Below are 23,812 nucleotides of genomic sequence, written 5' to 3' on the forward strand. Positions count from 1 at the left end.
AAAAGGCAACTTTGCGCAGAGGCGATATCGTAGCTGATGAGGATATTCCGAGGCGCGATTATTGCTAGTTGAAAACTAAACCCAATACCCCGCCCTGTTACCGCTTTGTACGGTTTTAACAGAGGCAATATATGGACGATTCTTGCAATCGCTGATTTCTTTTAATATTTAATCTCCAGAAAGCGTGCGTGTGTTGACATGACAAATCGTGTGGCATGATATAAATATTGTACAAAGGACAATTTGCAAAAAATTTGAACCAAACACACCACAAACTGAAAGTCGGAATCTGTTTCTTTCGTTAATACTACCTATTCGTTCTACAACTCTGATCTCACTTCAACATGAGCAAATCTTTCGCCTTTTACTAAAGATTTCCGTGGAGTGGGGTATTTTCAAGAGTCTTTGCTATTTGTTGAAACCACAACAACTGCTTGTGGTGAAATCGTCAATCAATCGATGTGCATGACCATTGTCAGTTATGGTTGGTGCGGTTAATAGGACAATTAATGAAACGCTTTCCGCATAGAAATGCTATATCTTAACAACTCAGTGCCCTCTTTTATTTATTTTTTTGTGATCGTTATCATTTAAATACCATGGGCATCGCAAACTGACACAGAAAGTCGTAGTCTCGATTTACAACAAACATAAATGTTACAAGCGGGCACAAGAGTAAGGAACTAGATTCAAAAGGCAACTTTGCGCAGAGGCGATATCGTAGCTGATGAGGATATTCCGAGGCGCGATTATTGCTAGTTGAAAACTAAACCCAATACCCCGCCCTGTTACCGCTTTGTACGGTTTTAACAGGGGCAATATATGGACGATTCTTGCAATCGCTGATTTCTTTTAATATTTAATCTCCAGAAAGCGTGCGTGTGTTGACATGACAAATCGTGTGGCATGATATAAATATTGTACAAAGGACAATTTGCAAAAAATTTGAACCAAACACACCACAAACTGAAAGTCGGAATCTGTTTCTTTCGTTAATACTACCTATTCGTTCTACAACTCTGATCTCACTTCAACATGAGCAAATCTTTCGCCTTTTACTAAAGATTTCCGTGGAGTGGGGTATTTTCAAGAGTCTTTGCTATTTGTTGAAACCACAACAACTGCTTGTGGTGAAATCGTCAATCAATCGATGTGCATGACCATTGTCAGTTATGGTTGGTGCGGTTAATAGGACAATTAATGAAACGCTTTCCGCATAGAAATGCTATATCTTAACAACTCAGTGCCCTCTTTTATTTATTTTTTTGTGATCGTTATCATTTAAATACCATGGGCATCGCAAACTGACACAGAAAGTCGTAGTCTCGATTTACAACAAACATAAATGTTACAAGCGGGCACAAGAGTAAGGAACTAGATTCAAAAGGCAACTTTGCGCAGAGGCGATATCGTAGCAGATGAGGATATTCCGAGGCGCGATTATTGCTAGTTGAAAACTAAACCCAATACCCCGCCCTGTTACCGCTTTGTACGGTTTTAACAGAGGCAATATATGGACGATTCTTGCAATCGCTGATTTCTTTTAATATTTAATCTCCAGAAAGCGTGCGTGTGTTGACATGACAAATCGTGTGGCATGATATAAATATTGTACAAAGGACAATTTGCAAAAAATTTGAACCAAACACACCACAAACTGAAAGTCGGAATCTGTTTCTTTCGTTAATACTACCTATTCGTTCTACAACTCTGATCTCACTTCAACATGAGCAAATCTTTCGCCTTTTACTAAAGATTTCCGTGGAGTGGGGTATTTTCAAGAGTCTTTGCTATTTGTTGAAACCACAACAACTGCTTGTGGTGAAATCGTCAATCAATCGATGTGCATGACCATTGTCAGTTATGGTTGGTGCGGTTAATAGGACAATTAATGAAACGCTTTCCGCATAGAAATGCTATATCTTAACAACTCAGTGCCCTCTTTTATTTATTTTTTTGTGATCGTTATCATTTAAATACCATGGGCATCGCAAACTGACACAGAAAGTCGTAGTCTCGATTTACAACAAACATAAATGTTACAAGCGGGCACAAGAGTAAGGAACTAGATTCAAAAGGCAACTTTGCGCAGAGGCGATATCGTAGCTGATGAGGATATTCCGAGGCGCGATTATTGCTAGTTGAAAACTAAACCCAATACCCCGCCCTGTTACCGCTTTGTACGGTTTTAACAGAGGCAATATATGGACGATTCTTGCAATCGCTGATTTCTTTTAATATTTAATCTCCAGAAAGCGTGCGTGTGTTGACATGACAAATCGTGTGGCATGATATAAATATTGTACAAAGGACAATTTGCAAAAAATTTGAACCAAACACACCACAAACTGAAAGTCGGAATCTGTTTCTTTCGTTAATACTACCTATTCGTTCTACAACTCTGATCTCACTTCAACATGAGCAAATCTTTCGCCTTTTACTAAAGATTTCCGTGGAGTGGGGTATTTTCAAGAGTCTTTGCTATTTGTTGAAACCACAACAACTGCTTGTGGTGAAATCGTCAATCAATCGATGTGCATGACCATTGTCAGTTATGGTTGGTGCGGTTAATAGGACAATTAATGAAACGCTTTCCGCATAGAAATGCTATATCTTAACAACTCAGTGCCCTCTTTTATTTATTTTTTTGTGATCGTTATCATTTAAATACCATGGGCATCGCAAACTGACACAGAAAGTCGTAGTCTCGATTTACAACAAACATAAATGTTACAAGCGGGCACAAGAGTAAGGAACTAGATTCAAAAGGCAACTTTGCGCAGAGGCGATATCGTAGCTGATGAGGATATTCCGAGGCGCGATTATTGCTAGTTGAAAACTAAACCCAATACCCCGCCCTGTTACCGCTTTGTACGGTTTTAACAGAGGCAATATATGGACGATTCTTGCAATCGCTGATTTCTTTTAATATTTAATCTCCAGAAAGCGTGCGTGTGTTGACATGACAAATCGTGTGGCATGATATAAATATTGTACAAAGGACAATTTGCAAAAAATTTGAACCAAACACACCACAAACTGAAAGTCGGAATCTGTTTCTTTCGTTAATACTACCTATTCGTTCTACAACTCTGATCTCACTTCAACATGAGCAAATCTTTCGCCTTTTACTAAAGATTTCCGTGGAGTGGGGTATTTTCAAGAGTCTTTGCTATTTGTTGAAACCACAACAACTGCTTGTGGTGAAATCGTCAATCAATCGATGTGCATGACCATTGTCAGTTATGGTTGGTGCGGTTAATAGGACAATTAATGAAACGCTTTCCGCATAGAAATGCTATATCTTAACAACTCAGTGCCCTCTTTTATTTATTTTTTTGTGATCGTTATCATTTAAATACCATGGGCATCGCAAACTGACACAGAAAGTCGTAGTCTCGATTTACAACAAACATAAATGTTACAAGCGGGCACAAGAGTAAGGAACTAGATTCAAAAGGCAACTTTGCGCAGAGGCGATATCGTAGCTGATGAGGATATTCCGAGGCGCGATTATTGCTAGTTGAAAACTAAACCCAATACCCCGCCCTGTTACCGCTTTGTACGGTTTTAACAGGGGCAATATATGGACGATTCTTGCAATCGCTGATTTCTTTTAATATTTAATCTCCAGAAAGCGTGCGTGTGTTGACATGACAAATCGTGTGGCATGATATAAATATTGTACAAAGGACAATTTGCAAAAAATTTGAACCAAACACACCACAAACTGAAAGTCGGAATCTGTTTCTTTCGTTAATACTACCTATTCGTTCTACAACTCTGATCTCACTTCAACATGAGCAAATCTTTCGCCTTTTACTAAAGATTTCCGTGGAGTGGGGTATTTTCAAGAGTCTTTGCTATTTGTTGAAACCACAACAACTGCTTGTGGTGAAATCGTCAATCAATCGATGTGCATGACCATTGTCAGTTATGGTTGGTGCGGTTAATAGGACAATTAATGAAACGCTTTCCGCATAGAAATGCTATATCTTAACAACTCAGTGCCCTCTTTTATTTATTTTTTTGTGATCGTTATCATTTAAATACCATGGGCATCGCAAACTGACACAGAAAGTCGTAGTCTCGATTTACAACAAACATAAATGTTACAAGCGGGCACAAGAGTAAGGAACTAGATTCAAAAGGCAACTTTGCGCAGAGGCGATATCGTAGCTGATGAGGATATTCCGAGGCGCGATTATTGCTAGTTGAAAACTAAACCCAATACCCCGCCCTGTTACCGCTTTGTACGGTTTTAACAGGGGCAATATATGGACGATTCTTGCAATCGCTGATTTCTTTTAATATTTAATCTCCAGAAAGCGTGCGTGTGTTGACATGACAAATCGTGTGGCATGATATAAATATTGTACAAAGGACAATTTGCAAAAAATTTGAACCAAACACACCACAAACTGAAAGTCGGAATCTGTTTCTTTCGTTAATACTACCTATTCGTTCTACAACTCTGATCTCACTTCAACATGAGCAAATCTTTCGCCTTTTACTAAAGATTTCCGTGGAGTGGGGTATTTTCAAGAGTCTTTGCTATTTGTTGAAACCACAACAACTGCTTGTGGTGAAATCGTCAATCAATCGATGTGCATGACCATTGTCAGTTATGGTTGGTGCGGTTAATAGGACAATTAATGAAACGCTTTCCGCATAGAAATGCTATATCTTAACAACTCAGTGCCCTCTTTTATTTATTTTTTTGTGATCGTTATCATTTAAATACCATGGGCATCGCAAACTGACACAGAAAGTCGTAGTCTCGATTTACAACAAACATAAATGTTACAAGCGGGCACAAGAGTAAGGAACTAGATTCAAAAGGCAACTTTGCGCAGAGGCGATATCGTAGCTGATGAGGATATTCCGAGGCGCGATTATTGCTAGTTGAAAACTAAACCCAATACCCCGCCCTGTTACCGCTTTGTACGGTTTTAACAGGGGCAATATATGGACGATTCTTGCAATCGCTGATTTCTTTTAATATTTAATCTCCAGAAAGCGTGCGTGTGTTGACATGACAAATCGTGTGGCATGATATAAATATTGTACAAAGGACAATTTGCAAAAAATTTGAACCAAACACACCACAAACTGAAAGTCGGAATCTGTTTCTTTCGTTAATACTACCTATTCGTTCTACAACTCTGATCTCACTTCAACATGAGCAAATCTTTCGCCTTTTACTAAAGATTTCCGTGGAGTGGGGTATTTTCAAGAGTCTTTGCTATTTGTTGAAACCACAACAACTGCTTGTGGTGAAATCGTCAATCAATCGATGTGCATGACCATTGTCAGTTATGGTTGGTGCGGTTAATAGGACAATTAATGAAACGCTTTCCGCATAGAAATGCTATATCTTAACAACTCAGTGCCCTCTTTTATTTATTTTTTTGTGATCGTTATCATTTAAATACCATGGGCATCGCAAACTGACACAGAAAGTCGTAGTCTCGATTTACAACAAACATAAATGTTACAAGCGGGCACAAGAGTAAGGAACTAGATTCAAAAGGCAACTTTGCGCAGAGGCGATATCGTAGCTGATGAGGATATTCCGAGGCGCGATTATTGCTAGTTGAAAACTAAACCCAATACCCCGCCCTGTTACCGCTTTGTACGGTTTTAACAGGGGCAATATATGGACGATTCTTGCAATCGCTGATTTCTTTTAATATTTAATCTCCAGAAAGCGTGCGTGTGTTGACATGACAAATCGTGTGGCATGATATAAATATTGTACAAAGGACAATTTGCAAAAAAATTGAACCAAACACACCACAAACTGAAAGTCGGAATCTGTTTCTTTCGTTAATACTACCTATTCGTTCTACAACTCTGATCTCACTTCAACATGAGCAAATCTTTCGCCTTTTACTAAAGATTTCCGTGGAGTGGGGTATTTTCAAGAGTCTTTGCTATTTGTTGAAACCACAACAACTGCTTGTGGTGAAATCGTCAATCAATCGATGTGCATGACCATTGTCAGTTATGGTTGGTGCGGTTAATAGGACAATTAATGAAACGCTTTCCGCATAGAAATGCTATATCTTAACAACTCAGTGCCCTCTTTTATTTATTTTTTTGTGATCGTTATCATTTAAATACCATGGGCATCGCAAACTGACACAGAAAGTCGTAGTCTCGATTTACAACAAACATAAATGTTACAAGCGGGCACAAGAGTAAGGAACTAGATTCAAAAGGCAACTTTGCGCAGAGGCGATATCGTAGCTGATGAGGATATTCCGAGGCGCGATTATTGCTAGTTGAAAACTAAACCCAATACCCCGCCCTGTTACCGCTTTGTACGGTTTTAACAGGGGCAATATATGGACGATTCTTGCAATCGCTGATTTCTTTTAATATTTAATCTCCAGAAAGCGTGCGTGTGTTGACATGACAAATCGTGTGGCATGATATAAATATTGTACAAAGGACAATTTGCAAAAAAATTGAACCAAACACACCACAAACTGAAAGTCGGAATCTGTTTCTTTCGTTAATACTACCTATTCGTTCTACAACTCTGATCTCACTTCAACATGAGCAAATCATTCGCCTTTTACTAAAGATTTCCGTGGAGTGGGGTATTTTCAAGAGTCTTTGCTATTTGTTGAAACCACAACAACTGCTTGTGGTGAAATCGTCAATCAATCGATGTGCATGACCATTGTCAGTTATGGTTGGTGCGGTTAATAGGACAATTAATGAAACGCTTTCCGCATAGAAATGCTATATCTTAACAACTCAGTGCCCTCTTTTATTTATTTTTTTGTGATCGTTATCATTTAAATACCATGGGCATCGCAAACTGACACAGAAAGTCGTAGTCTCGATTTACAACAAACATAAATGTTACAAGCGGGCACAAGAGTAAGGAACTAGATTCAAAAGGCAACTTTGCGCAGAGGCGATATCGTAGCTGATGAGGATATTCCGAGGCGCGATTATTGCTAGTTGAAAACTAAACCCAATACCCCGCCCTGTTACCGCTTTGTACGGTTTTAACAGGGGCAATATATGGACGATTCTTGCAATCGCTGATTTCTTTTAATATTTAATCTCCAGAAAGCGTGCGTGTGTTGACATGACAAATCGTGTGGCATGATATAAATATTGTACAAAGGACAATTTGCAAAAAATTTGAACCAAACACACCACAAACTGAAAGTCGGAATCTGTTTCTTTCGTTAATACTACCTATTCGTTCTACAACTCTGATCTCACTTCAACATGAGCAAATCTTTCGCCTTTTACTAAAGATTTCCGTGGAGTGGGGTATTTTCAAGAGTCTTTGCTATTTGTTGAAACCACAACAACTGCTTGTGGTGAAATCGTCAATCAATCGATGTGCATGACCATTGTCAGTTATGGTTGGTGCGGTTAATAGGACAATTAATGAAACGCTTTCCGCATAGAAATGCTATATCTTAACAACTCAGTGCCCTCTTTTATTTTTTTTTTTGTGATCGTTATCATTTAAATACCATGGGCATCGCAAACTGACACAGAAAGTCGTAGTCTCGATTTACAACAAACATAAATGTTACAAGCGGGCACAAGAGTAAGGAACTAGATTCAAAAGGCAACTTTGCGCAGAGGCGATATCGTAGCTGATGAGGATATTCCGAGGCGCGATTATTGCTAGTTGAAAACTAAACCCAATACCCCGCCCTGTTACCGCTTTGTACGGTTTTAACAGGGGCAATATATGGACGATTCTTGCAATCGCTGATTTCTTTTAATATTTAATCTCCAGAAAGCGTGCGTGTGTTGACATGACAAATCGTGTGGCATGATATAAATATTGTACAAAGGACAATTTGCAAAAAATTTGAACCAAACACACCACAAACTGAAAGTCGGAATCTGTTTCTTTCGTTAATACTACCTATTCGTTCTACAACTCTGATCTCACTTCAACATGAGCAAATCTTTCGCCTTTTACTAAAGATTTCCGTGGAGTGGGGTATTTTCAAGAGTCTTTGCTATTTGTTGAAACCACAACAACTGCTTGTGGTGAAATCGTCAATCAATCGATGTGCATGACCATTGTCAGTTATGGTTGGTGCGGTTAATAGGACAATTAATGAAACGCTTTCCGCATAGAAATGCTATATCTTAACAACTCAGTGCCCTCTTTTATTTATTTTTTTGTGATCGTTATCATTTAAATACCATGGGCATCGCAAACTGACACAGAAAGTCGTAGTCTCGATTTACAACAAACATAAATGTTACAAGCGGGCACAAGAGTAAGGAACTAGATTCAAAAGGCAACTTTGCGCAGAGGCGATATCGTAGCTGATGAGGATATTCCGAGGCGCGATTATTGCTAGTTGAAAACTAAACCCAATACCCCGCCCTGTTACCGCTTTGTACGGTTTTAACAGGGGCAATATATGGACGATTCTTGCAATCGCTGATTTCTTTTAATATTTAATCTCCAGAAAGCGTGCGTGTGTTGACATGACAAATCGTGTGGCATGATATAAATATTGTACAAAGGACAATTTGCAAAAAAATTGAACCAAACACACCACAAACTGAAAGTCGGAATCTGTTTCTTTCGTTAATACTACCTATTCGTTCTACAACTCTGATCTCACTTCAACATGAGCAAATCTTTCGCCTTTTACTAAAGATTTCCGTGGAGTGGGGTATTTTCAAGAGTCTTTGCTATTTGTTGAAACCACAACAACTGCTTGTGGTGAAATCGTCAATCAATCGATGTGCATGACCATTGTCAGTTATGGTTGGTGCGGTTAATAGGACAATTAATGAAACGCTTTCCGCATAGAAATGCTATATCTTAACAACTCAGTGCCCTCTTTTATTTATTTTTTTGTGATCGTTATCATTTAAATACCATGGGCATCGCAAACTGACACAGAAAGTCGTAGTCTCGATTTACAACAAACATAAATGTTACAAGCGGGCACAAGAGTAAGGAACTAGATTCAAAAGGCAACTTTGCGCAGAGGCGATATCGTAGCTGATGAGGATATTCCGAGGCGCGATTATTGCTAGTTGAAAACTAAACCCAATACCCCGCCCTGTTACCGCTTTGTACGGTTTTAACAGGGGCAATATATGGACGATTCTTGCAATCGCTGATTTCTTTTAATATTTAATCTCCAGAAAGCGTGCGTGTGTTGACATGACAAATCGTGTGGCATGATATAAATATTGTACAAAGGACAATTTGCAAAAAAATTGAACCAAACACACCACAAACTGAAAGTCGGAATCTGTTTCTTTCGTTAATACTACCTATTCGTTCTACAACTCTGATCTCACTTCAACATGAGCAAATCTTTCGCCTTTTACTAAAGATTTCCGTGGAGTGGGGTATTTTCAAGAGTCTTTGCTATTTGTTGAAACCACAACAACTGCTTGTGGTGAAATCGTCAATCAATCGATGTGCATGACCATTGTCAGTTATGGTTGGTGCGGTTAATAGGACAATTAATGAAACGCTTTCCGCATAGAAATGCTATATCTTAACAACTCAGTGCCCTCTTTTATTTATTTTTTTGTGATCGTTATCATTTAAATACCATGGGCATCGCAAACTGACACAGAAAGTCGTAGTCTCGATTTACAACAAACATAAATGTTACAAGCGGGCACAAGAGTAAGGAACTAGATTCAAAAGGCAACTTTGCGCAGAGGCGATATCGTAGCTGATGAGGATATTCCGAGGCGCGATTATTGCTAGTTGAAAACTAAACCCAATACCCCGCCCTGTTACCGCTTTGTACGGTTTTAACAGGGGCAATATATGGACGATTCTTGCAATCGCTGATTTCTTTTAATATTTAATCTCCAGAAAGCGTGCGTGTGTTGACATGACAAATCGTGTGGCATGATATAAATATTGTACAAAGGACAATTTGCAAAAAATTTGAACCAAACACACCACAAACTGAAAGTCGGAATCTGTTTCTTTCGTTAATACTACCTATTCGTTCTACAACTCTGATCTCACTTCAACATGAGCAAATCTTTCGCCTTTTACTAAAGATTTCCGTGGAGTGGGGTATTTTCAAGAGTCTTTGCTATTTGTTGAAACCACAACAACTGCTTGTGGTGAAATCGTCAATCAATCGATGTGCATGACCATTGTCAGTTATGGTTGGTGCGGTTAATAGGACAATTAATGAAACGCTTTCCGCATAGAAATGCTATATCTTAACAACTCAGTGCCCTCTTTTATTTATTTTTTTGTGATCGTTATCATTTAAATACCATGGGCATCGCAAACTGACACAGAAAGTCGTAGTCTCGATTTACAACAAACATAAATGTTACAAGCGGGCACAAGAGTAAGGAACTAGATTCAAAAGGCAACTTTGCGCAGAGGCGATATCGTAGCTGATGAGGATATTCCGAGGCGCGATTATTGCTAGTTGAAAACTAAACCCAATACCCCGCCCTGTTACCGCTTTGTACGGTTTTAACAGAGGCAATATATGGACGATTCTTGCAATCGCTGATTTCTTTTAATATTTAATCTCCAGAAAGCGTGCGTGTGTTGACATGACAAATCGTGTGGCATGATATAAATATTGTACAAAGGACAATTTGCAAAAAATTTGAACCAAACACACCACAAACTGAAAGTCGGAATCTGTTTCTTTCGTTAATACTACCTATTCGTTCTACAACTCTGATCTCACTTCAACATGAGCAAATCTTTCGCCTTTTACTAAAGATTTCCGTGGAGTGGGGTATTTTCAAGAGTCTTTGCTATTTGTTGAAACCACAACAACTGCTTGTGGTGAAATCGTCAATCAATCGATGTGCATGACCATTGTCAGTTATGGTTGGTGCGGTTAATAGGACAATTAATGAAACGCTTTCCGCATAGAAATGCTATATCTTAACAACTCAGTGCCCTCTTTTATTTATTTTTTTGTGATCGTTATCATTTAAATACCATGGGCATCGCAAACTGACACAGAAAGTCGTAGTCTCGATTTACAACAAACATAAATGTTACAAGCGGGCACAAGAGTAAGGAACTAGATTCAAAAGGCAACTTTGCGCAGAGGCGATATCGTAGCTGATGAGGATATTCCGAGGCGCGATTATTGCTAGTTGAAAACTAAACCCAATACCCCGCCCTGTTACCGCTTTGTACGGTTTTAACAGAGGCAATATATGGACGATTCTTGCAATCGCTGATTTCTTTTAATATTTAATCTCCAGAAAGCGTGCGTGTGTTGACATGACAAATCGTGTGGCATGATATAAATATTGTACAAAGGACAATTTGCAAAAAATTTGAACCAAACACACCACAAACTGAAAGTCGGAATCTGTTTCTTTCGTTAATACTACCTATTCGTTCTACAACTCTGATCTCACTTCAACATGAGCAAATCTTTCGCCTTTTACTAAAGATTTCCGTGGAGTGGGGTATTTTCAAGAGTCTTTGCTATTTGTTGAAACCACAACAACTGCTTGTGGTGAAATCGTCAATCAATCGATGTGCATGACCATTGTCAGTTATGGTTGGTGCGGTTAATAGGACAATTAATGAAACGCTTTCCGCATAGAAATGCTATATCTTAACAACTCAGTGCCCTCTTTTATTTATTTTTTTGTGATCGTTATCATTTAAATACCATGGGCATCGCAAACTGACACAGAAAGTCGTAGTCTCGATTTACAACAAACATAAATGTTACAAGCGGGCACAAGAGTAAGGAGCTAGATTCAAAAGGCAAATTTGCGCAGAGGCGATATCGTAGCTGATGAGGATATTCCGAGGCGCGATTATTGCTAGTTGAAAACTAAACCCAATACCCCGCCCTGTTACCGCTTTGTACGGTTTTAACAGAGGCAATATAAGGACGATTCTTGCAATCGCTGATTTCTTTTAATATTTAATCTCCAGAAAGCGTGCGTGTGTTGACATGACAAATCGTGTGGCATGATATAAATATTGTACAAAGGACAATTTGCAAAAAATTTGAACCAAACACACCACAAACTGAAAGTCGGAATCTGTTTCTTTCGTTAATACTACCTATTCGTTCTACAACTCTGATCTCACTTCAACATGAGCAAATCTTTCGCCTTTTACTAAAGATTTCCGTGGAGTGGGGTATTTTCAAGAGTCTTTGCTATTTGTTGAAACCACAACAACTGCTTGTGGTGAAATCGTCAATCAATCGATGTGCATGACCATTGTCAGTTATGGTTGGTGCGGTTAATAGGACAATTAATGAAACGCTTTCCGCATAGAAATGCTATATCTTAACAACTCAGTGCCCTCTTTTATTTATTTTTTTGTGATCGTTATCATTTAAATACCATGGGCATCGCAAACTGACACAGAAAGTCGTAGTCTCGATTTACAACAAACATAAATGTTACAAGCGGGCACAAGAGTAAGGAGCTAGATTCAAAAGGCAAATTTGCGCAGAGGCGATATCGTAGCTGATGAGGATATTCCGAGGCGCGATTATTGCTAGTTGAAAACTAAACCCAATACCCCGCCCTGTTACCGCTTTGTACGGTTTTAACAGAGGCAATATATGGACGATTCTTGCAATCGCTGATTTCTTTTAATATTTAATCTCCAGAAAGCGTGCGTGTGTTGACATGACAAATCGTGTGGCATGATATAAATATTGTACAAAGGACAATTTGCAAAAAATTTGAACCAAACACACCACAAACTGAAAGTCGGAATCTGTTTCTTTCGTTAATACTACCTATTCGTTCTACAACTCTGATCTCACTTCAACATGAGCAAATCTTTCGCCTTTTACTAAAGATTTCCGTGGAGTGGGGTATTTTCAAGAGTCTTTGCTATTTGTTGAAACCACAACAACTGCTTGTGGTGAAATCGTCAATCAATCGATGTGCATGACCATTGTCAGTTATGGTTGGTGCGGTTAATAGGACAATTAATGAAACGCTTTCCGCATAGAAATGCTATATCTTAACAACTCAGTGCCCTCTTTTATTTATTTTTTTGTGATCGTTATCATTTAAATACCATGGGCATCGCAAACTGACACAGAAAGTCGTAGTCTCGATTTACAACAAACATAAATGTTACAAGCGGGCACAAGAGTAAGGAGCTAGATTCAAAAGGCAAATTTGCGCAGAGGCGATATCGTAGCTGATGAGGATATTCCGAGGCGCGATTATTGCTAGTTGAAAACTAAACCCAATACCCCGCCCTGTTACCGCTTTGTACGGTTTTAACAGAGGCAATATATGGACGATTCTTGCAATCGCTGATTTCTTTTAATATTTAATCTCCAGAAAGCGTGCGTGTGTTGACATGACAAATCGTGTGGCATGATATAAATATTGTACAAAGGACAATTTGCAAAAAATTTGAACCAAACACACCACAAACTGAAAGTCGGAATCTGTTTCTTTCGTTAATACTACCTATTCGTTCTACAACTCTGATCTCACTTCAACATGAGCAAATCTTTCGCCTTTTACTAAAGATTTCCGTGGAGTGGGGTATTTTCAAGAGTCTTTGCTATTTGTTGAAACCACAACAACTGCTTGTGGTGAAATCGTCAATCAATCGATGTGCATGACCATTGTCAGTTATGGTTGGTGCGGTTAATAGGACAATTAATGAAACGCTTTCCGCATAGAAATGCTATATCTTAACAACTCAGTGCCCTCTTTTATTTATTTTTTTGTGATCGTTATCATTTAAATACCATGGGCATCGCAAACTGACACAGAAAGTCGTAGTCTCGATTTACAACAAACATAAATGTTACAAGCGGGCACAAGAGTAAGGAACTAGATTCAAAAGGCAACTTTGCGCAGAGGCGATATCGTAGCTGATGAGGATATTCCGAGGCGCGATTATTGCTAGTTGAAAACTAAACCCAATACCCCGCCCTGTTACCGCTTTGTACGGTTTTAACAGAGGCAATATATGGACGATTCTTGCAATCGCTGATTTCTTTTAATATTTAATCTCCAGAAAGCGTGCGTGTGTTGACATGACAAATCGTGTGGCATGATATAAATATTGTACAAAGGACAATTTGCAAAAAATTTGAACCAAACACACCACAAACTGAAAGTCGGAATCTGTTTCTTTCGTTAATACTACCTATTCGTTCTACAACTCTGATCTCACTTCAACATGAGCAAATCTTTCGCCTTTTACTAAAGATTTCCGTGGAGTGGGGTATTTTCAAGAGTCTTTGCTATTTGTTGAAACCACAACAACTGCTTGTGGTGAAATCGTCAATCAATCGATGTGCATGACCATTGTCAGTTATGGTTGGTGCGGTTAATAGGACAATTAATGAAACGCTTTCCGCATAGAAATGCTATATCTTAACAACTCAGTGCCCTCTTTTATTTATTTTTTTGTGATCGTTATCATTTAAATACCATGGGCATCGCAAACTGACACAGAAAGTCGTAGTCTCGATTTACAACAAACATAAATGTTACAAGCGGGCACAAGAGTAAGGAACTAGATTCAAAAGGCAACTTTGCGCAGAGGCGATATCGTAGCTGATGAGGATATTCCGAGGCGCGATTATTGCTAGTTGAAAACTAAACCCAATACCCCGCCCTGTTACCGCTTTGTACGGTTTTAACAGAGGCAATATATGGACGATTCTTGCAATCGCTGATTTCTTTTAATATTTAATCTCCAGAAAGCGTGCGTGTGTTGACATGACAAATCGTGTGGCATGATATAAATATTGTACAAAGGACAATTTGCAAAAAATTTGAACCAAACACACCACAAACTGAAAGTCGGAATCTGTTTCTTTCGTTAATACTACCTATTCGTTCTACAACTCTGATCTCACTTCAACATGAGCAAATCTTTCGCCTTTTACTAAAGATTTCCGTGGAGTGGGGTATTTTCAAGAGTCTTTGCTATTTGTTGAAACCACAACAACTGCTTGTGGTGAAATCGTCAATCAATCGATGTGCATGACCATTGTCAGTTATGGTTGGTGCGGTTAATAGGACAATTAATGAAACGCTTTCCGCATAGAAATGCTATATCTTAACAACTCAGTGCCCTCTTTTATTTATTTTTTTGTGATCGTTATCATTTAAATACCATGGGCATCGCAAACTGACACAGAAAGTCGTAGTCTCGATTTACAACAAACATAAATGTTACAAGCGGGCACAAGAGTAAGGAACTAGATTCAAAAGGCAACTTTGCGCAGAGGCGATATCGTAGCTGATGAGGATATTCCGAGGCGCGATTATTGCTAGTTGAAAACTAAACCCAATACCCCGCCCTGTTACCGCTTTGTACGGTTTTAACAGAGGCAATATATGGACGATTCTTGCAATCGCTGATTTCTTTTAATATTTAATCTCCAGAAAGCGTGCGTGTGTTGACATGACAAATCGTGTGGCATGATATAAATATTGTACAAAGGACAATTTGCAAAAAATTTGAACCAAACACACCACAAACTGAAAGTCGGAATCTGTTTCTTTCGTTAATACTACCTATTCGTTCTACAACTCTGATCTCACTTCAACATGAGCAAATCTTTCGCCTTTTACTAAAGATTTCCGTGGAGTGGGGTATTTTCAAGAGTCTTTGCTATTTGTTGAAACCACAACAACTGCTTGTGGTGAAATCGTCAATCAATCGATGTGCATGACCATTGTCAGTTATGGTTGGTGCGGTTAATAGGACAATTAATGAAACGCTTTCCGCATAGAAATGCTATATCTTAACAACTCAGTGCCCTCTTTTATTTATTTTTTTGTGATCGTTATCATTTAAATACCATGGGCATCGCAAACTGACACAGAAAGTCGTAGTCTCGATTTACAACAAACATAAATGTTACAAGCGGGCACAAGAGTAAGGAACTAGATTCAAAAGGCAACTTTGCGCAGAGGCGATATCGTAGCTGATGAGGATATTCCGAGGCGCGATTATTGCTAGTTGAAAACTAAACCCAATACCCCGCCCTGTTACCGCTTTGTACGGTTTTAACAGAGGCAATATATGGACGATTCTTGCAATCGCTGATTTCTTTTAATATTTAATCTCCAGAAAGCGTGCGTGTGTTGACATGACAAATCGTGTGGCATGATATAAATATTGTACAAAGGACAATTTGCAAAAAATTTGAACCAAACACACCACAAACTGAAAGTCGGAATCTGTTTCTTTCGTTAATACTACCTATTCGTTCTACAACTCTGATCTCACTTCAACATGAGCAAATCTTTCGCCTTTTACTAAAGATTTCCGTGGAGTGGGGTATTTTCAAGAGTCTTTGCTATTTGTTGAAACCACAACAACTGCTTGTGGTGAAATCGTCAATCAATCGATGTGCATGACCATTGTCAGTTATGGTTGGTGCGGTTAATAGGACAATTAATGAAACGCTTTCCGCATAGAAATGCTATATCTTAACAACTCAGTGCCCTCTTTTATTTATTTTTTTGTGATCGTTATCATTTAAATACCATGGGCATCGCAAACTGACACAGAAAGTCGTAGTCTCGATTTACAACAAACATAAATGTTACAAGCGGGCACAAGAGTAAGGAACTAGATTCAAAAGGCAACTTTGCGCAGAGGCGATATCGTAGCTGATGAGGATATTCCGAGGCGCGATTATTGCTAGTTGAAAACTAAACCCAATACCCCGCCCTGTTACCGCTTTGTACGGTTTTAACAGAGGCAATATATGGACGATTCTTGCAATCGCTGATTTCTTTTAATATTTAATCTCCAGAAAGCGTGCGTGTGTTGACATGACAAATCGTGTGGCATGATATAAATATTGTACAAAGGACAATTTGCAAAAAATTTGAACCAAACACACCACAAACTGAAAGTCGGAATCTGTTTCTTTCGTTAATACTACCTATTCGTTCTACAACTCTGATCTCACTTCAACATGAGCAAATCTTTCGCCTTTTACTAAAGATTTCCGTGGAGTGGGGTATTTTCAAGAGTCTTTGCTATTTGTTGAAACCACAACAACTGCTTGTGGTGAAATCGTCAATCAATCGATGTGCATGACCATTGTCAGTTATGGTTGGTGCGGTTAATAGGACAATTAATGAAACGCTTTCCGCATAGAAATGCTATATCTTAACAACTCAGTGCCCTCTTTTATTTATTTTTTTGTGATCGTTATCATTTAAATACCATGGGCATCGCAAACTGACACAGAAAGTCGTAGTCTCGATTTACAACAAACATAAATGTTACAAGCGGGCACAAGAGTAAGGAACTAGATTCAAAAGGCAACTTTGCGCAGAGGCGATATCGTAGCTGATGAGGATATTCCGAGGCGCGATTATTGCTAGTTGAAAACTAAACCCAATACCCCGCCCTGTTACCGCTTTGTACGGTTTTGACAGAGGCAATATATGGACGATTCTTGCAATCGCTGATTTCTTTTAATATTTAATCTCCAGAAAGCGTGCGTGTGTTGACATGACAAATCGTGTGGCATGATATAAATATTGTACAAAGGACAATTTGCAAAAAATTTGAACCAAACACACCACAAACTGAAAGTCGGAATCTGTTTCTTTCGTTAATACTACCTATTCGTTCTACAACTCTGATCTCACTTCAACATGAGCAAATCTTTCGCCTTTTACTAAAGATTTCCGTGGAGTGGGGTATTTTCAAGAGTCTTTGCTATTTGTTGAAACCACAACAACTGCTTGTGGTGAAATCGTCAATCAATCGATGTGCATGACCATTGTCAGTTATGGTTGGTGCGGTTAATAGGACAATTAATGAAACGCTTTCCGCATAGAAATGCTATATCTTAACAACTCAGTGCCCTCTTTTATTTATTTTTTTGTGATCGTTATCATTTAAATACCATGGGCATCGCAAACTGACACAGAAAGTCGTAGTCTCGATTTACAACAAACATAAATGTTACAAGCGGGCACAAGAGTAAGGAACTAGATTCAAAAGGCAACTTTGCGCAGAGGCGATATCGTAGCTGATGAGGATATTCCGAGGCGCGATTATTGCTAGTTGAAAACTAAACCCAATACCCCGCCCTGTTACCGCTTTGTACGGTTTTGACAGAGGCAATATATGGACGATTCTTGCAATCGCTGATTTCTTTTAATATTTAATCTCCAGAAAGCGTGCGTGTGTTGACATGACAAATCGTGTGGCATGATATAAATATTGTACAAAGGACAATTTGCAAAAAATTTGAACCAAACACACCACAAACTGAAAGTCGGAATCTGTTTCTTTCGTTAATACTACCTATTCGTTCTACAACTCTGATCTCACTTCAACATGAGCAAATCTTTCGCCTTTTACTAAAGATTTCCGTGGAGTGGGGTATTTTCAAGAGTCTTTGCTATTTGTTGAAACCACAACAACTGCTTGTGGTGAAATCGTCAATCAATCGATGTGCATGACCATTGTCAGTTATGGTTGGTGCGGTTAATAGGACAATTAATGAAACGCTTTCCGCATAGAAATGCTATATCTTAACAACTCAGTGCCCTCTTTTATTTATTTTTTTGTGATCGTTATCATTTAAATACCATGGGCATCGCAAACTGACACAGAAAGTCGTAGTCTCGATTTACAACAAACATAAATGTTACAAGCGGGCACAAGAGTAAGGAACTAGATTCAAAAGGCAACTTTGCGCAGAGGCGATATCGTAGCTGATGAGGATATTCCGAGGCGCGATTATTGCTAGTTGAAAACTAAACCCAATACCCCGCCCTGTTACCGCTTTGTACGGTTTTGACAGAGGCAATATATGGACGATTCTTGCAATCGCTGATTTCTTTTAATATTTAATCTCCAGAAAGCGTGCGTGTGTTGACATGACAAATCGTGTGGCATGATATAAATATTGTACAAAGGACAATTTGCAAAAAATTTGAACCAAACACACCACAAACTGAAAGTCGGAATCTGTTTCTTTCGTTAATACTACCTATTCGTTCTACAACTCTGATCTCACTTCAACATGAGCAAATCTTTCGCCTTTTACTAAAGATTTCCGTGGAGTGGGGTATTTTCAAGAGTCTTTGCTATTTGTTGAAACCACAACAACTGCTTGTGGTGAAATCGTCAATCAATCGATGTGCATGACCATTGTCAGTTATGGTTGGTGCGGTTAATAGGACAATTAATGAAACGCTTTCCGCATAGAAATGCTATATCTTAACAACTCAGTGCCCTCTTTTATTTATTTTTTTGTGATCGTTATCATTTAAATACCATGGGCATCGCAAACTGACACAGAAAGTCGTAGTCTCGATTTACAACAAACATAAATGTTACAAGCGGGCACAAGAGTAAGGAACTAGATTCAAAAGGCAACTTTGCGCAGAGGCGATATCGTAGCTGATGAGGATATTCCGAGGCGCGATTATTGCTAGTTGAAAACTAAACCCAATACCCCGCCCTGTTACCGCTTTGTACGGTTTTGACAGAGGCAATATATGGACGATTCTTGCAATCGCTGATTTCTTTTAATATTTAATCTCCAGAAAGCGTGCGTGTGTTGACATGACAAATCGTGTGGCATGATATAAATATTGTACAAAGGACAATTTGCAAAAAATTTGAACCAAACACACCACAAACTGAAAGTCGGAATCTGTTTCTTTCGTTAATACTACCTATTCGTTCTACAACTCTGATCTCACTTCAACATGAGCAAATCTTTCGCCTTTTACTAAAGATTTCCGTGGAGTGGGGTATTTTCAAGAGTCTTTGCTATTTGTTGAAACCACAACAACTGCTTGTGGTGAAATCGTCAATCAATCGATGTGCATGACCATTGTCAGTTATGGTTGGTGCGGTTAATAGGACAATTAATGAAACGCTTTCCGCATAGAAATGCTATATCTTAACAACTCAGTGCCCTCTTTTATTTATTTTTTTGTGATCGTTATCATTTAAATACCATGGGCATCGCAAACTGACACAGAAAGTCGTAGTCTCGATTTACAACAAACATAAATGTTACAAGCGGGCACAAGAGTAAGGAACTAGATTCAAAAGGCAACTTTGCGCAGAGGCGATATCGTAGCTGATGAGGATATTCCGAGGCGCGATTATTGCTAGTTGAAAACTAAACCCAATACCCCGCCCTGTTACCGCTTTGTACGGTTTTGACAGAGGCAATATATGGACGATTCTTGCAATCGCTGATTTCTTTTAATATTTAATCTCCAGAAAGCGTGCGTGTGTTGACATGACAAATCGTGTGGCATGATATAAATATTGTACAAAGGACAATTTGCAAAAAATTTGAACCAAACACACCACAAACTGAAAGTCGGAATCTGTTTCTTTCGTTAATACTACCTATTCGTTCTACAACTCTGATCTCACTTCAACATGAGCAAATCTTTCGCCTTTTACTAAAGATTTCCGTGGAGTGGGGTATTTTCAAGAGTCTTTGCTATTTGTTGAAACCACAACAACTGCTTGTGGTGAAATCGTCAATCAATCGATGTGCATGACCATTGTCAGTTATGGTTGGTGCGGTTAATAGGACAATTAATGAAACGCTTTCCGCATAGAAATGCTATATCTTAACAACTCAGTGCCCTCTTTTATTTATTTTTTTGTGATCGTTATCATTTAAATACCATGGGCATCGCAAACTGACACAGAAAGTCGTAGTCTCGATTTACAACAAACATAAATGTTACAAGCGGGCACAAGAGTAAGGAACTAGATTCAAAAGGCAACTTTGCGCAGAGGCGATATCGTAGCTGATGAGGATATTCCGAGGCGCGATTATTGCTAGTTGAAAACTAAACCCAATACCCCGCCCTGTTACCGCTTTGTACGGTTTTGACAGAGGCAATATATGGACGATTCTTGCAATCGCTGATTTCTTTTAATATTTAATCTCCAGAAAGCGTGCGTGTGTTGACATGACAAATCGTGTGGCATGATATAAATATTGTACAAAGGACAATTTGCAAAAAATTTGAACCAAACACACCACAAACTGAAAGTCGGAATCTGTTTCTTTCGTTAATACTACCTATTCGTTCTACAACTCTGATCTCACTTCAACATGAGCAAATCTTTCGCCTTTTACTAAAGATTTCCGTGGAGTGGGGTATTTTCAAGAGTCTTTGCTATTTGTTGAAACCACAACAACTGCTTGTGGTGAAATCGTCAATCAATCGATGTGCATGACCATTGTCAGTTATGGTTGGTGCGGTTAATAGGACAATTAATGAAACGCTTTCCGCATAGAAATGCTATATCTTAACAACTCAGTGCCCTCTTTTATTTATTTTTTTGTGATCGTTATCATTTAAATACCATGGGCATCGCAAACTGACACAGAAAGTCGTAGTCTCGATTTACAACAAACATAAATGTTACAAGCGGGCACAAGAGTAAGGAACTAGATTCAAAAGGCAACTTTGCGCAGAGGCGATATCGTAGCTGATGAGGATATTCCGAGGCGCGATTATTGCTAGTTGAAAACTAAACCCAATACCCCGCCCTGTTACCGCTTTGTACGGTTTTGACAGAGGCAATATATGGACGATTCTTGCAATCGCTGATTTCTTTTAATATTTAATCTCCAGAAAGCGTGCGTGTGTTGACATGACAAATCGTGTGGCATGATATAAATATTGTACAAAGGACAATTTGCAAAAAATTTGAACCAAACACACCACAAACTGAAAGTCGGAATCTGTTTCTTTCGTTAATACTACCTATTCGTTCTACAACTCTGATCTCACTTCAACATGAGCAAATCTTTCGCCTTTTACTAAAGATTTCCGTGGAGTGGGGTATTTTCAAGAGTCTTTGCTATTTGTTGAAACCACAACAACTGCTTGTGGTGAAATCGTCAATCAATCGATGTGCATGACCATTGTCAGTTATGGTTGGTGCGGTTAATAGGACAATTAATGAAACGCTTTCCGCATAGAAATGCTATATCTTAACAACTCAGTGCCCTCTTTTATTTATTTTTTTGTGATCGTTATCATTATAATTGTAAGTATGGATAGGCTTGCTAAACCATGTACAACTACGAGGTTTGTACGGCAAGAATTTTGTCTCTGTGACTTTTGTTACTGAAAGGCAACAAACTACCGGAAACTGACGTAATTTAATGCATAGAGAATGCCCAGTAACAATAGCATAGTCCGACAACACAAGGTATATAGATTATTCACAACCAAGTAGTCTTTGAAAGAACCATGAAAAACGTTTTATTTTAATGTATTGAATGATTGTACTCCCCTTGACAACAGCCAAAATTCAACGAGCACCAGTTTCGATGTTTTCAACTTTCTTGTTGGAAATTTACACGCGCTTCATTTAAAAACAGTTCTGGTCAGGCGTTTATGGCATGTTCGTTGACAACAGCGAATAAGTTGTATAGATCAACAACTATTTGCAGCCATACATCCCCATGGGGACACAAGACCATAAATAACGTTTGTTTTCTTATCGGAGTAATATCACGTTCACTTTTAATATAAAGTAGTGCCTGTCAATACGTTTGCAGTGACGTAGTTCCGATTTTCATCGAATGCCCTCTCAGCGCATTGTCGCGTTTTCTGCGTATACAGGTTATAACAAGGCTGCCTGTGATGTGCTAAAACCGCTGTGGCTTGAATAAGTACACGACAATTTTTTTGCCCAAAAACATTCATTTTTTTGCTGTTTTCGTTATGTTGGTCTTAATCGGGTTAAAAACGCTTCTGTGAGTAAAAAAATCTCACTGAAATCCAATTGTAACGCAGAAGCTCGTGTAACAATGGAGTATACAACATGTTCAAATTTTGCAGAAAACCATTTTTGCAGCAGTTAAGGTCGCCGGTGGCGTTTTTTCTGTCACACCTGAGGTCACAGAAAAAAGGCCACATCCGAGGTCACGCGTAAGACATCAAATTTAATGCCCGCTTTGGCTGATTGAGAATAATTCGTCTTAACATATCGACCCATTGCTCTGATAAGATCCTGTTTCTAACGACTAAATTATAAAACGGATTTGCTTTTATGGTAAAGGGCCCTAGAATCTGGTTAAATGGGCTTCGTGTAAAATCTCGATTGTTTGCAAAAAGCTTTAGATCTAACGTCAGCCATTTTTAACTTGGGGATGGGGCCATATTTGGAGTCGTTATCAACTAGAAAGGGCCGGCTCTGGAAGATTACAAGGCGATTTTTATCATCGCTTAGTTTTACAGTACGGAAAGAATAAATATTTTATGTTACTGTGTTTGAACCAGATGCTGCTCCATCCCAATCTTCCTCTCAAGCGAAAACACCAATTGACAGTGCAAAGATTACTTAATCATATGCAGTTTTGAGTTTTATTTGAGCCGCTTGTTGTGAAGTACATAATGGGCCGGAATCCGCTTTCGCCTGGCACATTCATGCATCCTATTTAGCAATTCGCGAACCTGCTATCATCAACACATTGCCTTGCCACTGAATTTCTCTATGCCATTCTCAATGCAGCGAAATCCCGAATTCGGTGTCAATCCTGTCCGAAAGTTTGTTTCATCGTGGTGCGTTCGGCGTTTACTGCATAGGATTTTTTGCCCATACGTGCACCTGACGGTCAGTATATTCATTAAAACGTACTGCGTTTGTGTTGCTTTCATTTTGCGTTTTGTTTTAACATTTGTGAGATACTTATAAAGCGCTTTGTGTTGTGTGACAAAATTTAGAATTTACCTGGTGCAATGTCGGGCGAAGCATCTTTATTTTTTAACTTTTTTAACATGTATACTTTGTTCAGTCAAAACAGTAGGGTTAATCAAAATTCCAAACTCATAT

At 38.7% G+C, this 23,812-nt stretch overlaps 64 non-coding genes across 64 annotated transcripts; all 64 read left to right on the forward strand.

Moving 5' to 3' along the window:
* Positions 1-7: 7 nt before the first annotated feature.
* LOC145221519 (U4 spliceosomal RNA) lies at positions 8-149 on the forward strand. The gene has a single exon (XR_013858990.1). It is a non-coding gene; the product is annotated as a U4 spliceosomal RNA (small nuclear RNA).
* Positions 150-324: 175 nt separating this feature from the next.
* Positions 325-441, forward strand: LOC145221112 (U5 spliceosomal RNA). Its single transcript, XR_013858610.1, has one exon. It is a non-coding gene; the product is annotated as a U5 spliceosomal RNA (small nuclear RNA).
* A 257-nt stretch (positions 442-698) lies between these two features.
* On the forward strand, positions 699-840 carry LOC145221586 (U4 spliceosomal RNA). Its single transcript, XR_013859053.1, has one exon. It is a non-coding gene; the product is annotated as a U4 spliceosomal RNA (small nuclear RNA).
* A 175-nt stretch (positions 841-1,015) lies between these two features.
* LOC145221113 (U5 spliceosomal RNA) lies at positions 1,016-1,132 on the forward strand. Its single transcript, XR_013858611.1, has one exon. It is a non-coding gene; the product is annotated as a U5 spliceosomal RNA (small nuclear RNA).
* A 257-nt stretch (positions 1,133-1,389) lies between these two features.
* LOC145221809 (U4 spliceosomal RNA) lies at positions 1,390-1,531 on the forward strand. Its single transcript, XR_013859265.1, has one exon. It is a non-coding gene; the product is annotated as a U4 spliceosomal RNA (small nuclear RNA).
* Positions 1,532-1,706: 175 nt separating this feature from the next.
* LOC145221114 (U5 spliceosomal RNA) lies at positions 1,707-1,823 on the forward strand. Its single transcript, XR_013858612.1, has one exon. It is a non-coding gene; the product is annotated as a U5 spliceosomal RNA (small nuclear RNA).
* A 257-nt stretch (positions 1,824-2,080) lies between these two features.
* Positions 2,081-2,222, forward strand: LOC145221530 (U4 spliceosomal RNA). The gene has a single exon (XR_013859001.1). It is a non-coding gene; the product is annotated as a U4 spliceosomal RNA (small nuclear RNA).
* A 175-nt stretch (positions 2,223-2,397) lies between these two features.
* On the forward strand, positions 2,398-2,514 carry LOC145221115 (U5 spliceosomal RNA). Its single transcript, XR_013858613.1, has one exon. It is a non-coding gene; the product is annotated as a U5 spliceosomal RNA (small nuclear RNA).
* Positions 2,515-2,771: 257 nt separating this feature from the next.
* LOC145221543 (U4 spliceosomal RNA) lies at positions 2,772-2,913 on the forward strand. Its single transcript, XR_013859013.1, has one exon. It is a non-coding gene; the product is annotated as a U4 spliceosomal RNA (small nuclear RNA).
* Positions 2,914-3,088: 175 nt separating this feature from the next.
* Positions 3,089-3,205, forward strand: LOC145221117 (U5 spliceosomal RNA). Its single transcript, XR_013858615.1, has one exon. It is a non-coding gene; the product is annotated as a U5 spliceosomal RNA (small nuclear RNA).
* Positions 3,206-3,462: 257 nt separating this feature from the next.
* Positions 3,463-3,604, forward strand: LOC145221587 (U4 spliceosomal RNA). Its single transcript, XR_013859054.1, has one exon. It is a non-coding gene; the product is annotated as a U4 spliceosomal RNA (small nuclear RNA).
* Positions 3,605-3,779: 175 nt separating this feature from the next.
* On the forward strand, positions 3,780-3,896 carry LOC145221119 (U5 spliceosomal RNA). Its single transcript, XR_013858616.1, has one exon. It is a non-coding gene; the product is annotated as a U5 spliceosomal RNA (small nuclear RNA).
* Positions 3,897-4,153: 257 nt separating this feature from the next.
* Positions 4,154-4,295, forward strand: LOC145221588 (U4 spliceosomal RNA). The gene has a single exon (XR_013859055.1). It is a non-coding gene; the product is annotated as a U4 spliceosomal RNA (small nuclear RNA).
* A 175-nt stretch (positions 4,296-4,470) lies between these two features.
* On the forward strand, positions 4,471-4,587 carry LOC145221120 (U5 spliceosomal RNA). Its single transcript, XR_013858617.1, has one exon. It is a non-coding gene; the product is annotated as a U5 spliceosomal RNA (small nuclear RNA).
* Positions 4,588-4,844: 257 nt separating this feature from the next.
* On the forward strand, positions 4,845-4,986 carry LOC145221589 (U4 spliceosomal RNA). The gene has a single exon (XR_013859056.1). It is a non-coding gene; the product is annotated as a U4 spliceosomal RNA (small nuclear RNA).
* Positions 4,987-5,161: 175 nt separating this feature from the next.
* Positions 5,162-5,278, forward strand: LOC145221121 (U5 spliceosomal RNA). The gene has a single exon (XR_013858618.1). It is a non-coding gene; the product is annotated as a U5 spliceosomal RNA (small nuclear RNA).
* A 257-nt stretch (positions 5,279-5,535) lies between these two features.
* Positions 5,536-5,677, forward strand: LOC145221591 (U4 spliceosomal RNA). Its single transcript, XR_013859058.1, has one exon. It is a non-coding gene; the product is annotated as a U4 spliceosomal RNA (small nuclear RNA).
* A 175-nt stretch (positions 5,678-5,852) lies between these two features.
* Positions 5,853-5,969, forward strand: LOC145221122 (U5 spliceosomal RNA). Its single transcript, XR_013858619.1, has one exon. It is a non-coding gene; the product is annotated as a U5 spliceosomal RNA (small nuclear RNA).
* Positions 5,970-6,226: 257 nt separating this feature from the next.
* Positions 6,227-6,368, forward strand: LOC145221592 (U4 spliceosomal RNA). Its single transcript, XR_013859059.1, has one exon. It is a non-coding gene; the product is annotated as a U4 spliceosomal RNA (small nuclear RNA).
* A 175-nt stretch (positions 6,369-6,543) lies between these two features.
* On the forward strand, positions 6,544-6,660 carry LOC145221356 (U5 spliceosomal RNA). The gene has a single exon (XR_013858838.1). It is a non-coding gene; the product is annotated as a U5 spliceosomal RNA (small nuclear RNA).
* Positions 6,661-6,917: 257 nt separating this feature from the next.
* On the forward strand, positions 6,918-7,059 carry LOC145221593 (U4 spliceosomal RNA). Its single transcript, XR_013859060.1, has one exon. It is a non-coding gene; the product is annotated as a U4 spliceosomal RNA (small nuclear RNA).
* Positions 7,060-7,234: 175 nt separating this feature from the next.
* Positions 7,235-7,351, forward strand: LOC145221123 (U5 spliceosomal RNA). Its single transcript, XR_013858620.1, has one exon. It is a non-coding gene; the product is annotated as a U5 spliceosomal RNA (small nuclear RNA).
* Positions 7,352-7,608: 257 nt separating this feature from the next.
* LOC145221594 (U4 spliceosomal RNA) lies at positions 7,609-7,750 on the forward strand. Its single transcript, XR_013859061.1, has one exon. It is a non-coding gene; the product is annotated as a U4 spliceosomal RNA (small nuclear RNA).
* Positions 7,751-7,925: 175 nt separating this feature from the next.
* On the forward strand, positions 7,926-8,042 carry LOC145221124 (U5 spliceosomal RNA). The gene has a single exon (XR_013858621.1). It is a non-coding gene; the product is annotated as a U5 spliceosomal RNA (small nuclear RNA).
* A 257-nt stretch (positions 8,043-8,299) lies between these two features.
* On the forward strand, positions 8,300-8,441 carry LOC145221595 (U4 spliceosomal RNA). Its single transcript, XR_013859062.1, has one exon. It is a non-coding gene; the product is annotated as a U4 spliceosomal RNA (small nuclear RNA).
* A 175-nt stretch (positions 8,442-8,616) lies between these two features.
* Positions 8,617-8,733, forward strand: LOC145221125 (U5 spliceosomal RNA). Its single transcript, XR_013858622.1, has one exon. It is a non-coding gene; the product is annotated as a U5 spliceosomal RNA (small nuclear RNA).
* Positions 8,734-8,990: 257 nt separating this feature from the next.
* On the forward strand, positions 8,991-9,132 carry LOC145221596 (U4 spliceosomal RNA). Its single transcript, XR_013859063.1, has one exon. It is a non-coding gene; the product is annotated as a U4 spliceosomal RNA (small nuclear RNA).
* A 175-nt stretch (positions 9,133-9,307) lies between these two features.
* LOC145221126 (U5 spliceosomal RNA) lies at positions 9,308-9,424 on the forward strand. The gene has a single exon (XR_013858623.1). It is a non-coding gene; the product is annotated as a U5 spliceosomal RNA (small nuclear RNA).
* Positions 9,425-9,681: 257 nt separating this feature from the next.
* Positions 9,682-9,823, forward strand: LOC145221597 (U4 spliceosomal RNA). Its single transcript, XR_013859064.1, has one exon. It is a non-coding gene; the product is annotated as a U4 spliceosomal RNA (small nuclear RNA).
* A 175-nt stretch (positions 9,824-9,998) lies between these two features.
* Positions 9,999-10,115, forward strand: LOC145221127 (U5 spliceosomal RNA). Its single transcript, XR_013858624.1, has one exon. It is a non-coding gene; the product is annotated as a U5 spliceosomal RNA (small nuclear RNA).
* A 257-nt stretch (positions 10,116-10,372) lies between these two features.
* On the forward strand, positions 10,373-10,514 carry LOC145221556 (U4 spliceosomal RNA). Its single transcript, XR_013859024.1, has one exon. It is a non-coding gene; the product is annotated as a U4 spliceosomal RNA (small nuclear RNA).
* A 175-nt stretch (positions 10,515-10,689) lies between these two features.
* LOC145221129 (U5 spliceosomal RNA) lies at positions 10,690-10,806 on the forward strand. The gene has a single exon (XR_013858626.1). It is a non-coding gene; the product is annotated as a U5 spliceosomal RNA (small nuclear RNA).
* Positions 10,807-11,063: 257 nt separating this feature from the next.
* On the forward strand, positions 11,064-11,205 carry LOC145221567 (U4 spliceosomal RNA). Its single transcript, XR_013859035.1, has one exon. It is a non-coding gene; the product is annotated as a U4 spliceosomal RNA (small nuclear RNA).
* Positions 11,206-11,380: 175 nt separating this feature from the next.
* Positions 11,381-11,497, forward strand: LOC145221130 (U5 spliceosomal RNA). The gene has a single exon (XR_013858627.1). It is a non-coding gene; the product is annotated as a U5 spliceosomal RNA (small nuclear RNA).
* Positions 11,498-11,754: 257 nt separating this feature from the next.
* LOC145221829 (U4 spliceosomal RNA) lies at positions 11,755-11,896 on the forward strand. The gene has a single exon (XR_013859285.1). It is a non-coding gene; the product is annotated as a U4 spliceosomal RNA (small nuclear RNA).
* Positions 11,897-12,071: 175 nt separating this feature from the next.
* Positions 12,072-12,188, forward strand: LOC145221131 (U5 spliceosomal RNA). The gene has a single exon (XR_013858628.1). It is a non-coding gene; the product is annotated as a U5 spliceosomal RNA (small nuclear RNA).
* A 257-nt stretch (positions 12,189-12,445) lies between these two features.
* Positions 12,446-12,587, forward strand: LOC145221806 (U4 spliceosomal RNA). Its single transcript, XR_013859263.1, has one exon. It is a non-coding gene; the product is annotated as a U4 spliceosomal RNA (small nuclear RNA).
* Positions 12,588-12,762: 175 nt separating this feature from the next.
* On the forward strand, positions 12,763-12,879 carry LOC145221132 (U5 spliceosomal RNA). Its single transcript, XR_013858629.1, has one exon. It is a non-coding gene; the product is annotated as a U5 spliceosomal RNA (small nuclear RNA).
* Positions 12,880-13,136: 257 nt separating this feature from the next.
* On the forward strand, positions 13,137-13,278 carry LOC145221808 (U4 spliceosomal RNA). The gene has a single exon (XR_013859264.1). It is a non-coding gene; the product is annotated as a U4 spliceosomal RNA (small nuclear RNA).
* A 175-nt stretch (positions 13,279-13,453) lies between these two features.
* LOC145221133 (U5 spliceosomal RNA) lies at positions 13,454-13,570 on the forward strand. The gene has a single exon (XR_013858630.1). It is a non-coding gene; the product is annotated as a U5 spliceosomal RNA (small nuclear RNA).
* Positions 13,571-13,827: 257 nt separating this feature from the next.
* Positions 13,828-13,969, forward strand: LOC145221578 (U4 spliceosomal RNA). Its single transcript, XR_013859046.1, has one exon. It is a non-coding gene; the product is annotated as a U4 spliceosomal RNA (small nuclear RNA).
* A 175-nt stretch (positions 13,970-14,144) lies between these two features.
* On the forward strand, positions 14,145-14,261 carry LOC145221135 (U5 spliceosomal RNA). The gene has a single exon (XR_013858631.1). It is a non-coding gene; the product is annotated as a U5 spliceosomal RNA (small nuclear RNA).
* A 257-nt stretch (positions 14,262-14,518) lies between these two features.
* On the forward strand, positions 14,519-14,660 carry LOC145221590 (U4 spliceosomal RNA). Its single transcript, XR_013859057.1, has one exon. It is a non-coding gene; the product is annotated as a U4 spliceosomal RNA (small nuclear RNA).
* A 175-nt stretch (positions 14,661-14,835) lies between these two features.
* Positions 14,836-14,952, forward strand: LOC145221136 (U5 spliceosomal RNA). The gene has a single exon (XR_013858632.1). It is a non-coding gene; the product is annotated as a U5 spliceosomal RNA (small nuclear RNA).
* Positions 14,953-15,209: 257 nt separating this feature from the next.
* LOC145221602 (U4 spliceosomal RNA) lies at positions 15,210-15,351 on the forward strand. Its single transcript, XR_013859068.1, has one exon. It is a non-coding gene; the product is annotated as a U4 spliceosomal RNA (small nuclear RNA).
* A 175-nt stretch (positions 15,352-15,526) lies between these two features.
* LOC145221137 (U5 spliceosomal RNA) lies at positions 15,527-15,643 on the forward strand. The gene has a single exon (XR_013858633.1). It is a non-coding gene; the product is annotated as a U5 spliceosomal RNA (small nuclear RNA).
* A 257-nt stretch (positions 15,644-15,900) lies between these two features.
* On the forward strand, positions 15,901-16,042 carry LOC145221613 (U4 spliceosomal RNA). The gene has a single exon (XR_013859079.1). It is a non-coding gene; the product is annotated as a U4 spliceosomal RNA (small nuclear RNA).
* A 175-nt stretch (positions 16,043-16,217) lies between these two features.
* On the forward strand, positions 16,218-16,334 carry LOC145221138 (U5 spliceosomal RNA). The gene has a single exon (XR_013858634.1). It is a non-coding gene; the product is annotated as a U5 spliceosomal RNA (small nuclear RNA).
* A 257-nt stretch (positions 16,335-16,591) lies between these two features.
* On the forward strand, positions 16,592-16,733 carry LOC145221625 (U4 spliceosomal RNA). The gene has a single exon (XR_013859090.1). It is a non-coding gene; the product is annotated as a U4 spliceosomal RNA (small nuclear RNA).
* Positions 16,734-16,908: 175 nt separating this feature from the next.
* On the forward strand, positions 16,909-17,025 carry LOC145221139 (U5 spliceosomal RNA). The gene has a single exon (XR_013858635.1). It is a non-coding gene; the product is annotated as a U5 spliceosomal RNA (small nuclear RNA).
* Positions 17,026-17,282: 257 nt separating this feature from the next.
* LOC145221622 (U4 spliceosomal RNA) lies at positions 17,283-17,424 on the forward strand. Its single transcript, XR_013859087.1, has one exon. It is a non-coding gene; the product is annotated as a U4 spliceosomal RNA (small nuclear RNA).
* A 175-nt stretch (positions 17,425-17,599) lies between these two features.
* Positions 17,600-17,716, forward strand: LOC145221141 (U5 spliceosomal RNA). Its single transcript, XR_013858637.1, has one exon. It is a non-coding gene; the product is annotated as a U5 spliceosomal RNA (small nuclear RNA).
* Positions 17,717-17,973: 257 nt separating this feature from the next.
* On the forward strand, positions 17,974-18,115 carry LOC145221623 (U4 spliceosomal RNA). Its single transcript, XR_013859088.1, has one exon. It is a non-coding gene; the product is annotated as a U4 spliceosomal RNA (small nuclear RNA).
* Positions 18,116-18,290: 175 nt separating this feature from the next.
* Positions 18,291-18,407, forward strand: LOC145221142 (U5 spliceosomal RNA). The gene has a single exon (XR_013858638.1). It is a non-coding gene; the product is annotated as a U5 spliceosomal RNA (small nuclear RNA).
* A 257-nt stretch (positions 18,408-18,664) lies between these two features.
* Positions 18,665-18,806, forward strand: LOC145221624 (U4 spliceosomal RNA). Its single transcript, XR_013859089.1, has one exon. It is a non-coding gene; the product is annotated as a U4 spliceosomal RNA (small nuclear RNA).
* A 175-nt stretch (positions 18,807-18,981) lies between these two features.
* Positions 18,982-19,098, forward strand: LOC145221143 (U5 spliceosomal RNA). The gene has a single exon (XR_013858639.1). It is a non-coding gene; the product is annotated as a U5 spliceosomal RNA (small nuclear RNA).
* A 257-nt stretch (positions 19,099-19,355) lies between these two features.
* LOC145221626 (U4 spliceosomal RNA) lies at positions 19,356-19,497 on the forward strand. The gene has a single exon (XR_013859091.1). It is a non-coding gene; the product is annotated as a U4 spliceosomal RNA (small nuclear RNA).
* A 175-nt stretch (positions 19,498-19,672) lies between these two features.
* On the forward strand, positions 19,673-19,789 carry LOC145221144 (U5 spliceosomal RNA). The gene has a single exon (XR_013858640.1). It is a non-coding gene; the product is annotated as a U5 spliceosomal RNA (small nuclear RNA).
* A 257-nt stretch (positions 19,790-20,046) lies between these two features.
* Positions 20,047-20,188, forward strand: LOC145221627 (U4 spliceosomal RNA). The gene has a single exon (XR_013859092.1). It is a non-coding gene; the product is annotated as a U4 spliceosomal RNA (small nuclear RNA).
* Positions 20,189-20,363: 175 nt separating this feature from the next.
* LOC145221145 (U5 spliceosomal RNA) lies at positions 20,364-20,480 on the forward strand. The gene has a single exon (XR_013858641.1). It is a non-coding gene; the product is annotated as a U5 spliceosomal RNA (small nuclear RNA).
* Positions 20,481-20,737: 257 nt separating this feature from the next.
* On the forward strand, positions 20,738-20,879 carry LOC145221628 (U4 spliceosomal RNA). The gene has a single exon (XR_013859093.1). It is a non-coding gene; the product is annotated as a U4 spliceosomal RNA (small nuclear RNA).
* A 175-nt stretch (positions 20,880-21,054) lies between these two features.
* Positions 21,055-21,171, forward strand: LOC145221146 (U5 spliceosomal RNA). Its single transcript, XR_013858642.1, has one exon. It is a non-coding gene; the product is annotated as a U5 spliceosomal RNA (small nuclear RNA).
* Positions 21,172-21,428: 257 nt separating this feature from the next.
* On the forward strand, positions 21,429-21,570 carry LOC145221629 (U4 spliceosomal RNA). The gene has a single exon (XR_013859094.1). It is a non-coding gene; the product is annotated as a U4 spliceosomal RNA (small nuclear RNA).
* Positions 21,571-21,745: 175 nt separating this feature from the next.
* LOC145221147 (U5 spliceosomal RNA) lies at positions 21,746-21,862 on the forward strand. Its single transcript, XR_013858643.1, has one exon. It is a non-coding gene; the product is annotated as a U5 spliceosomal RNA (small nuclear RNA).
* The last annotated feature ends 1,950 nt before the right edge of the window (positions 21,863-23,812 follow it).

Source organism: Phallusia mammillata, chromosome 3, assembly GCF_965637545.1.
Source record: "Phallusia mammillata chromosome 3, kaPhaMamm4.hap1.1, whole genome shotgun sequence".
Taxonomy (NCBI): Eukaryota; Metazoa; Chordata; class Ascidiacea; order Phlebobranchia; family Ascidiidae; genus Phallusia; species Phallusia mammillata.